The sequence below is a fragment of the Conger conger genome, chromosome 2 (assembly GCF_963514075.1).
Source record: "Conger conger chromosome 2, fConCon1.1, whole genome shotgun sequence".
Classification (NCBI taxonomy): domain Eukaryota; kingdom Metazoa; phylum Chordata; class Actinopteri; order Anguilliformes; family Congridae; genus Conger; species Conger conger.
The window spans coordinates 44,365,650-44,375,920 of NC_083761.1; positions in this window are offsets into that span (position 1 = coordinate 44,365,650).

Here is a 10,271-nt window from a genome sequence, read left to right on the forward strand (position 1 = left end):
CTGATTACCATTCCCTCTTGTTATCTGTCTTATATCAACCCATCTGTTCATTCAGTTAGTCACTAGATTGTTATGTGTCTAGACTGTAGTTTTCAGCGTTTATATCTGATTGATTTCTGTTACGACTTCTGTTCTGGTGTCCCCTACTTCCGCATTTTGCTTCACCTGTCTTGTTTGGAACCGCAGTTTATCGACCCATTTTGGCTTTTTGACTTTCGTTTTCGGATTCTGTTTTTGTCTGCTGTGCCTGTTTGCCATCAACCCTTCGCCCTGTGACTACAACCGTGTTTTGGATTATCCTTATTGTTCCCGTTTGCTGGTGTATCAACCCATTGCCTGGGCACCACCACAAACTGCCTTATCCCTGTTGATTCTGTTTACTGGCTTTCGGCCTCCGCTTGTTGGACCCTCTTTTATTATCATAAATTTGATTCTAAAACCTACGCTTTGGTCTTGCATCTGGGTCTGGTGTTCTACAATCCTGATAGGGAACCCATAAATGTATGTATGTATGTATGTATGTATGTATGTATGTATGTATGTATATGTTATGTAATTCATATACCATATGTATTTAGTGTGGAGAACTCTCGTCATTGTAATCAGTAACAAAGTCTGATTCTACTTGCAAATACAGTAGCAGGCCTAGAAGTGGGTAATTTTATTGCTTTGACCTTTGAAAATGGGGCACTATTGCCAAAACATGGGGCCCCAAGCCAGAAATAACAAAGAATGAAAATTAATTTATTTTGTGTTGTTTGTATAAGAGAAGAAAACAGTCAGAATCACAAAAGTAGTCCATTTATGAATTGGGGAACAGATTATGGTGAAACTGGTGCCCATAATATTGTAACACTCATCCTCTGCTTTCATTCACAAAAAAATTAATAATATTGAAATGATTACATTTTCTTCATTTTTATGATTACATTTCCTTACCACATTTAAGCATCTATTGTTCAAAATGGACAAATAAACACCGGAATAACAGCGCCACAGAGTACACAAGCTGCTCCATTAAAAAAGAATGACTTCCTCTGTATCAATTTATTTTTCATCGGTCAATCTAAGTCACTCAGTAAATCATTATTTTAGAATGCTTGGGTGGAAAAAGCCTGAAATAAAATGATAAAATTGAAAAATGTGTGGCTGTAAAATGTTATGTCCCCAGCATTGAAAAATACTTTTCCATTCTTTGCCTGTAGTCTACCTTTATTTAAAATATTTATTCAGCTTCACTTTGACTTGATAGCTGTACTTTTGCTTTTAGCTAACCATTCCAAAAGAAAACAAATTTTGTCGATTTATGTGCTGGTGATTCACCCAGGGTCATTATTTTTATAGTTATATTTTACCAACTATCCTGTTGGTGAGATTTGTCTTGCAACCACTATTTCTCTTTTTTTATGCAGTCTGTTTTGCATACATTCTCACAGTTTGACACAGTTTTGCATTTTATGACTGATGCACCTGCAATTCAGGCACCTACTGTTATGTTACTTTGGAACTGACTTCTCTGATGTTCCTTTGGAAACTAACAAAGTGCTGATGGCCAGACCTCTATCATAGATGACACATCCTGCTAATTGTCATTCTACATAATATGACTAATCTGTGTTGTAGAATTTGTGTTGTAATTGTGATATAGTGTGATAAGTGTGACCATTCAGTGCAACAAATATGCAGTAATAGAGGAAACCAGGAAGTGGGCAATTACTTTTTCATGGCACTGTATTTTTCATGAAAAGACAACATAGTCATGATCAAAAAGATCTTCTGATATATATCGGTGTATTTCTTTTTGCTACAGTACATTTCTCGTAGGTATCATCAATATGTGCTTTTTGTATTCCATCACAGTCAATGCTATTCACTCAGCATTCACAAAAAGAAGAGTCTGTACAAAGTAAAATGGAAAACATTTTAGAACTCTGGACAGCCTGAAAGGCAAACAAAACCAAACAATTCCCATTGGTGGGAAAAACATTGCTGCCACTGAAGACTAACTTGGGCATCAAGCTCTAGCACTTGGGTGATTATTCACACAGTTCTAGCAAAGCTCAACATTGTGTTCAGAACCGATTATGCTCATTTGAGAAAAACAAAATAAGTTAAATCTGAAATCGTGTCAGTGCCCTCAAACTGTAGCAAAGTGTTTACTTAATTAATCTGTGTAAAGATAAATAGCACACAACTAAATAGCACACAACACTTCCCTGATTTCTTCACCAGATGGCGTTGTAACATCAGCACTTATTTCTCCCCTATCTGTTGCTGGTTGTGAGCTGGATTTGAATGACTAAGTTAAGTTGAAGAGCATTAGAGGCCAAACCAGGTTTAGAAGTCATAGCCATTATGCACATTCTGTGGACAGCATTACTTATTTTTATGTTGTTGAGCCTCCATCCCTATTTCATATAATTATCTCATGAACTTCAGTTCAAATTGGCATAAAGGTGACTTAATATATATCTTGGAAGTAAAATCATTACATTTTAAGTCATTAAGTAATTTGCTATAGTACATCCTATAGTACATCCTAAGTACAGATTGGTCTCTCTTTATGGCACTATTGTGCTGCGTACAGTTCCTCCATAATGCATTAATTTGAAGGCACACACAGTCCGAAATCCGATATTGTTCCTTCCCTGTTGAATAGTGGCAATCAGCACACCACAAAAATGTTTTCTTCACTGTAGAGCCTTTTAGCCAAACCAAACATGTTGTTCCTGCCCATTCACACTGTGTTCTTAGGGCTGTGGATTATGATCAAAGGCTACAAACATTAGCTTGTTCACAATGTCCATTCGAACACCATTATGTTTAAAATGGACAAAGTAAAAACAAACAACAGAAAAATAAACATGCAGGCAGAACACCTTTTTTATACAGTGGAAGTGAAGTATATTTGTTTTGGCTTGTTGCCAGGGCTCGCCTGCACCCTCTGCCAATGTTGGGAAAATCAAAAGTGAGAAGTCATACTTCAACACTATGTGCCATTCAAAACTTCACATGACTGCACTAAATTATAATTTTATTTACAGAACTTTTAGGGTGGTGCAATGCTGAATTCATAATTGGTATGTGTCCTTTAGGGGGTGAAACTGGTGCTGTGCCTTCATTTATTATTACAAAAAGCATATTTTCATAAATGTAATATACCTTTGACATATGACAGACTAACCACTGTCATACAGCCTAAGGATTGTCAGTGATATACTGTATACAGTAGAAACGTGTAGGTGGACATTTCTAATACTACTTAAATGTTATATAGAACAATGCGGTTAAGTACATTTCATGGTCATTATATATAAAAAATAAGTATGAGCAGAAGCTGGCATCACTATTAAACTCACATGCACATCAGTGTAATTAAATTAATTTTCAACAGTATTATGTGTACCTGATAATGGAATTACACTTTTGTTATTCCTGTTGTTTCTTTTTGAAGTTTGGGTGTAACTTGCAAATTTTAAACAAAAACAGTCTCTTGTCTGGACATACATGTATTTGGCCAGACTCCCTCACAAAGACAGTTGTTTGAATGGAAATGTGGAAACAATTTCTGCAACTAAATCACTAAGCCTTGAGGATGAAAAAAAAAAAAAAAATGACAGTGTTGTTTTGCTTGCATCATTCAGTTTACGTATGGGAAAGTAGCTCAGCCTTTCCATGCACCAGAACATAGACGTCAATGGCAGTGGGGGCCGTTTTTCTAAACCACTTCTAAGGGGATGGATTTGTCATCAGTCTGTATGCTGTTATACACACAATCACAAAGATCATTTGGCAAGCACAGAGGTTTTTTTTGTGTTTAAAAGCTCTGTGTTGTACTCAGACAATGGGCTGTGGTTTGTCGACTAGAGATGAATTAATTTATCGGAGAAAATTCTCAGCTAGTTGCTTCTTGAGATACAAATACACCCATTTAAAAAAAAGCTGCTAAGCCAGATAAACATTTCTCTGCAAAAATCAAACAAAATATTAGAACTAATTATGTGTACATAGCACAATTAACTGAAAAATACCTACACAAAAAGCTTTTTATTAAACAGCTTAGTTGTTGGTGTTAAGTACCTATTCCTTTGCCATGGGGTGTTAATTGAGTCAGACCAATGCATGTACATTTCATCTGAGACACAGAAATACAGTATCTTGTGTTTAGTCCATTTCTCTGAGTTTTGAAAAACGAACATTCAGCCATTAGGGGAACATTTGACCCCACACGGTGCAACAGTCTTTTTGCTCCCAGATTTCTGTGTGTGTATGTGTGTGTGTGTGTGTGTGTGTGTGTGTGTGTGTTATTCAAAGGCACAATCAGAGCCAGTGGGCCCTGGATGCTAGTCTTCCTGCCAGCTTTCCTGTCTGTTTAGTTTAATGTTGGGGGGGGGGGTTTACCCATTGAGCGTCACTGACATCCTGTAAATTAGGACTTCTGGCTACATTATGGAAACAAGTACTTTTCTGTTTCGTTCTGTTTTATTGTTGGAGATTGGATAATTATCTAAGCTGAGTTACCTAAGCAATCAACATGTCTTGGCATCGGGGAATTTTCTTAAACATTAAAAGGAGATCAACTGTTTTTGTTTAATTCTTGTGAAATTCAGTGAAGTTGTCAATATACAATCCTATGGGAAACAACTGGACCTTGGAGCAGTACACATTGCGAGAACATTTAAAAAAGCTCTTATTAAAAGCATTTGCAAACCCTTGGTGAGCGAAAAGCTGGCCACCAAAGATGTAAGCATGTGGTCTGATTAGTATTCATTTGGTTTTAATTCTGCTCTTGGATTTCAATTGAGTAGCAGGGCAATCAAACTCTGTATTTGTTTGTGTGTGTGTGTGTGTGTGTGTGTGTGTGTGTGTGTGTGTGTGTGTGTGTGTGTGTGTGAGAGAGTATGTCTTTGTGTGTGCTTGCGGTTTAGTTTTTTTAGTACAGTCATGTTTGTTCAGTGATTGTGTCTGCCTTTCATGCAGATCCAACTTCTTGTTTCCATGGTGGTGGGGCCCGCCTCCCCTCTGTGCCGGTCTCCAGTGCCGTGAAGCAGAGGGGAAATCCCTCAAGAGCTATCAGACAAGTTATCAGACAGCAGGAAACCCCGACCCTGTACCACACCCAGCAGGAACCACAGAGCCAGTGGAATTCTGTTATCCAGCTGAAGATCGCGTAATTCACAGAGGCACTCTTAAAGGTAACATTCTCTCACAGAAATGCAGCATATAGGTACATTTACAGAGTAACCAGCAATTAGCTGATGTGGAGAGTTATCTGCATAAAGTCTTTTCTGTTATTTGGGTTATTCATTTTTGTAGACAAAAAATACATTTACTTCTTACGAAGCTTATGTTATGTTGTTTTGGCTCTGTCTCCTAAAGTGCAGACTGTCAGCTTTAATTTGAGGGTATTGACATGTATATTGGGTGATCCATGTAAGAATTACAACCCTTTTCATACTGTACATAGTCCCTTCATTTTAAGGGAGTAAACAAATCAAAGGGCAGATAGCAGGGGAGATGAAATGGATCACAAGGTTAATTCTACCAACAAATTAAGTAGGCAGGCTAGATGTTGGTTAGGGTATTCCAAGGTATTTTAAATCTGTGACAACTGAGTGCCAGGACAATTTCAGTTTAGTGCTAGACATTGCTGTATTCTTACCTTGATGACAGCAGGAAAGGAGGTAAGTGGAGGGTCTGCGATGCTTCTCTTCTCCGACCAGAGATATTCATGTTTGTTCTGAATTGCTATTGCAAACAATAGTGGTGAAAGAGAGCAGCTTTGATGGTAGGCCCTGGCCACTGAGAACTTATTGGATAAAAATATATTTGTGTTAACTCTTGCCATAGGGTTAAAAAACATAAGCCCAGTTTAATGACATTAGATTAATCTTTTCTAAAACAGCAAATAAAAAGCTCCTCAGCTAATTCAAACAATGTTTTGGCATCTAGTGAAACATTAGCATTGGGGTCCTTCTTCCTATTTAGGTCATTCACAATACTCAAGTTGTCAAAGTTGTAAAACCATATCTACATTTCACTAATTTAGTTGGGTCTGGTAATAGCTTACCGACATGCTATCATTGCCATCATGCATCGTGTTTTTTTTTTTTATATAGCCATTATATCATTATATAGCCAAATAATAAAGCTTTTATATATTTTTTACTGGAGGTTGAGAGCCTTGGAGTTTTCTGTATTTTCTTTTATATGGATACTTATTTTCCTCTATATGGATTTTGATTGAGACAACGAACCAAACCAACAGAAAAACAAAACTTTCACCCAAAATAACAAACAAGAATGATAATAATAACAAAAGAGTCTGTGGTCCTTGGATTGCCCTATTTCCTTCTCGAAACCTTGCCACACTTAATAAGCCGATTGGTCAGAAGGATGAACATTTTAATATTTTTTATTTATTTTTTTATTTTTTACACAAAAAAAAAAAAAAAAAATAAAAAAAAAATCGGGAACTTTTTTTATGTCTCTGGCATAGTGTGTAAAATAGCATGCCAGCCAGGACATTTCGTGGAGGAAAAAAATGCCAGGGGTTTTCAAAACCAGGCTTCATATGGTGCTAGAAACTATCTAGCCTCTAGGTACACTAAGCAGTAGGTACACTCAGCGGTGTAGTGGCCATTTGCCCACCGCTTTATTGAAAAAATTAGAGGCTGTGTTTGGAACTACACACTAAGACAGTATGAATAGCTATAATGCATACATGTTTTGGTTACCGCGCCACGACCTGCGGCCATCAATAAATGCTTACCCTAGAATCCACCTCATTATATTTACAAAAAAATAAATAAAGGCAATCAGATACAATAATGAAAAACAATTATTTAATTTGATCACATTTTACCACTTTAATTTAATAGCATTTTATTTGACTGCACATTTAATTAAATTGCATCAATTTGATGCAACATTTAATTAAATCGTAATTAATTTGATGCAGCATTTATTATTTTGCTATTTTTTTTTACCAACCCTCAGAACTTTATCTGATTGTGTGCTGTAATAACATACACTCACTAACCACTCAAACATTCCTTTGAGATTCTGTTCCATGTTGATATGATTGCATCACGCAAATTTGAATCGAATATCTCCCTGTGGATGCTAGAAAATGCAGTTGGGCATGGGTGGGGGCGTATAATTTTCAGCACCCCCCTCCAAATATTTCTACTGTCCATGGCTGCAACTTCTATATGCAATTATACATTAACACATTTAGCGGTAATTTGACTCCAACATTCTGAAAGTTATGAAGGATTCTGTGTGTGAACTGTGGAGTAGTAGGCATACAGTGGGCTCGAAAATAAATAAAATAAAAATGGAGAAAAACGCTGAATATATTAGTATATAATATACAGTACTGTGCAAAAGTTTTAGGCAGGTGTCAAAAAATGCTGAAAAGTAAGAATGCTTACAAAAATAGAAATGTTAATAATTTATTTTTATCAATTAACAAAATGCAAAGTGAGTGAACAGAAGAAAAATCTAAATCAAATCAATATTTGGTGTGACCACCTTTTGCCTTCAAACCAGCATCAGTTCTTCTAGGTACACTTGCACAAAGTCAGGGATTTTGTAGGCATATAGTCAGGTGTGTGATTATACCAAACAGGAGCTAATTATCATCAATTTAATATGTAGGTTGAGACACTAAACAGAACTAAACTAAAACTAAACTAACTAAAACAGAAAAAGCTGTGTAAGAGGGTTAAAACTGGGTGAGGAACAGCCAAACTCTGCTTCCAAGGTGAGGTTCCAGAAGACAGTTTAATGTCAGAAGTCATACACCATGGCAAGACTGAGCACAACAAGACACAAGGTGGTTATACTACATCAGCAAGGTCTCTCCCAGGCCAAAATTTCAAGGCAGACAGGGGTTTCCAGATGTGCTGTCCACGCTCTATTGAAGAAGCACAAAGAAACGGTCAACGTTGAGGACCGTAGACGCAGTGGTCGGCCAAGCAAACTTAGTGCAGCAGACACATCATGCTTACTTCCCTTCACAATCAGAAGATGTCCAGCAGTGCCATCAGCTCACAATCGCAGAAACCAGTGGGACTCAGGTACACCCATCTACTGTGCAGAGAAGTCTGGTCAGAAGTGGTCTTCATAGAAGAATTGTGGCCAAAAAGCTATACTTCTGACATGGAAACAAGGCCAAGCAACTCAACTATGCACGAACACAGGAACTGGGGTGCAGAAAAATGGCAGCAGGTTCTCTGGGCTGAAGCTGAAGGCAGTTTGTTCACCAAAGGGCTGGAGAGCGGTACAATAATGAGCGTCTGCAGGCAACAGTGAAGCATGGTGGAGGTTCCTTGCAAGTTTGGGGCTGCAGTTCTGTTGGGCATTTGGTCAGAATGAATGGTCTCCTCAATGCTGAGAAGTACAGGCAAATATTTATCGATCATGCAATACCGTCAGAGAGGCATCTGACTGGCCCCAAATTTATTCTGCAGCAGGACAACGACCCCAAACATACAGCCAATGTCATTAAGAACTATCTTCGGCACAAAGAAGAACAAGGAGTCCTGGAAGTGATGTATGGCCCCCACAGAGCCCTGATTTCAACATTATGGAGTCTGTCTGCGATTACATGAAGAGACCGAAGCATTTGAGGCTACCTAAATCCACAGAAGAACTGTGGCTAGTTCTCCAAGATGTTTGGAACAACCTACCTGCCGAGTTCCTTCAAAAACTGTGTGCAAGTATACCTAGAAGAATTGATTAAATTGATAAAAAATAAACTATTAACATTTCTCTTTTTGAAAGCAGTCTTATTTTACAGCATTTACAGCACAGAACTGTATATACAGTTGTGTTTAAAAAAAAATAGCAGTACACATCAGTAACCTGATGAACCACTGTTATTAGTAGTAGTGATATTTGTGCATGGCAAATAATTTACTTGCAGAAGGGAAGAAGGGAAGCAAATGTTCCACACATTGTTATAAAATATATTTCCTTCTGAATTGCCAAGTAAAATAGGCCATTCCAAACATTGTTCGGAGGAACATCATTTGATTAAAAACTTGATTGGAGAGGGGAAAATATATAAAGAAGGGCAGCAAATTATAGACTGCTCAGCTAAAATGATCTCAAATGCTTTAAAATGGCAACAAAAACCTGAAACAAGCAAAAGAAAACCACCAACTACTGTTAAAGCGGATCGAAGAATCGTCAGAATGGCGAAGAATCGTCAGAATGGCAAAGATTCAGCCGTTCATCAGCTCCAGAGAGATCAAAGATGATCTACAATTACTTGTAAGTGCTGTTACAGTCAGAAGACGTTTGATTGAAGCTAGGCTATTAGCAAGAAGCCCCCGTAAAGCACCATTGTTGAAAAAAATGGCACGTGCAGAATCAGTTCCAATTCGCCAAGGAACACATCGATGAGATCGTTGTCGTATGTCGAAGAGGAAATGCCCCTGAAATGGGCGTTTCAACAAGACAACGACCCCAAACACACAAGTATCAAGTAAATCTTGGTTCCAGACAAAAATGATTGAGGTAATGGAGTGACCAGCTCAATCCCCTGACCTCAACCCCATTGAAATCTTGTCGGGTGACATTAAAAATTCAGTTTCTGAAGCAAAACCCAACCCACCTGTTTCTAGGTGCCAGAAGTTGGTTAACTCAATGCAATGCAGATGCGCAGCAGTTTAAAAAAAAAAAATGGTTATACAACTAAATAGTGAAGTTAAATCTTGAAAAATGTCTTCAGTTTATGCAGTAAGTGTTTGAGTTTGAAGAGAAAAATGTTGACTGCCATTTTTTTGGAACAGATTAATATTTCCTTTTCTTTGCTTCCTGTAAAAGAATAATGCAGACTTGATCAAATCTGTTAATGCTTTCATTTGGAATTGAATGTGTAATGTTTCCACTACATTTGAAATATGGAACTAAAAGCTATTAAAAAATATTTGCACTTTATTCACTTTTTAAAGCACTGCTATTTATTTATTTGAACACAACTGTAGTAGCGGTCACACGCAGAAGGTCAAATGGGCAGTCCAAACAAAAACATAATCCAAAATCAAATGCCGAAAATCCATACGAGGTCCAACCACAGCGGGTCAAAACTGTTGTCTATCAATAGTTTATTATTTTGTTTACTGTGAATTGCTAGTTTATCATTATTTTGCCTTTGCTTTACTATTGATTCAATGAAAGCTTTCTCAGGTCCAGGGCTGACTGCTGAGTGGTTGACAGCAGAAGACCATGAAAACAATATTCATACCTGAAGGATAAAG